Source organism: Oculina patagonica, chromosome 11 (assembly GCF_052425735.1).
Source record: "Oculina patagonica isolate OP01 chromosome 11, crgOcupat, whole genome shotgun sequence".
Lineage (NCBI taxonomy): Eukaryota > Metazoa > Cnidaria > Anthozoa > Scleractinia > Oculinidae > Oculina > Oculina patagonica.
The window spans coordinates 6,028,001-6,028,984 of NC_135768.1; the positions used below are offsets into that span (position 1 = coordinate 6,028,001).

At 37.3% G+C, this 984-nt stretch overlaps 1 protein-coding gene across 1 annotated transcript in view; it reads right to left on the bottom strand.

Moving 5' to 3' along the window:
- Positions 1 to 404: 404 nt before the first annotated feature.
- LOC144630108 (uncharacterized) overlaps positions 405 to 984 on the bottom strand; it is a 5,637-nt gene continuing 5,057 nt past the window's right edge. Inside the window, exon 3 of the mRNA XM_078488396.1 lies at positions 405 to 984. This exon is cut by the window's right edge and continues 1,240 nt beyond it. The gene's annotated coding sequence lies outside the window, so the exon portion shown is untranslated.

Here is a 984-nt window from a genome sequence, read left to right on the forward strand (position 1 = left end):
TATTCCGGAATACATTCTTATTCCGGAATATTCCCAAACGAACGCGCCCTTAGACATAAACATATGCAAAAACTGAAACAATACGTAATAGAAATTCATAAATAATTACTGCAGAAATCCTATTTGACAGGAATTGACAACAAAAACTAAGACCACTGTATATCGTATCATTCATGTTCGCCATCTGTTTGAGAAATGAGTTAACTGGTAAGCAATCTACGCAGGCTAGCTAGAGAGAGACAAGCAAAAGGAATGTTATGATCACAATCCATCTAGGGGGGTGTGGGGGCATGCTCCCCCAGAAAATTTTGAAAATTCTAGGCTCGGAAATGCTATTTTAAGCGTTCTCCACCATATATTTCGTCGAATAATAGATCTCATCAATCGGGGGTTGAAGCGGAATATTTTCACTTTAAATATTCATTATTCCCTGCCCATTTTTCACAAGTATTCATTATTCCTTACCTATTTTGAGATCAATATTCATTATTCCTTTAAATAGGTTGATGTTCCCAGGTATACAATTTTCAGACCCACAAAACGAGAGCGGTCAAATATTCTATTCCAATTCACAAGTTGTGCACAGGACACTGGACATTGTTCTGCTGCTATCCTTCTGGAAGGTGTTAGTTCATCACTTATTACATGCTTTTTTAATGGTGCCCTCTAGTTACACCTTCAATGGCCTTGATTAAAGTGTAAGACGCATGTGGCTTCTTTATTTGCTGACTAGCAAAATAGTACCCCCCCAAAAAAATAAGCCAAGCAACATGTTTCAGTGAAAAGCTTTATTAAACAAACAATGACGACAACGCGGTCCAACCATTGAGTCTATATAATCTGGAAAACAATGAAGTGTTGCACGATGTTTATAACAAGTTCTTTTGTAGGCCATTGTACAAACTTGTTCGAAAACGCGTTTATCTCCTTAACATCATCACTCGTGCAATCAAGTCGAAATTAGTGCACCTAACAGAAATACAT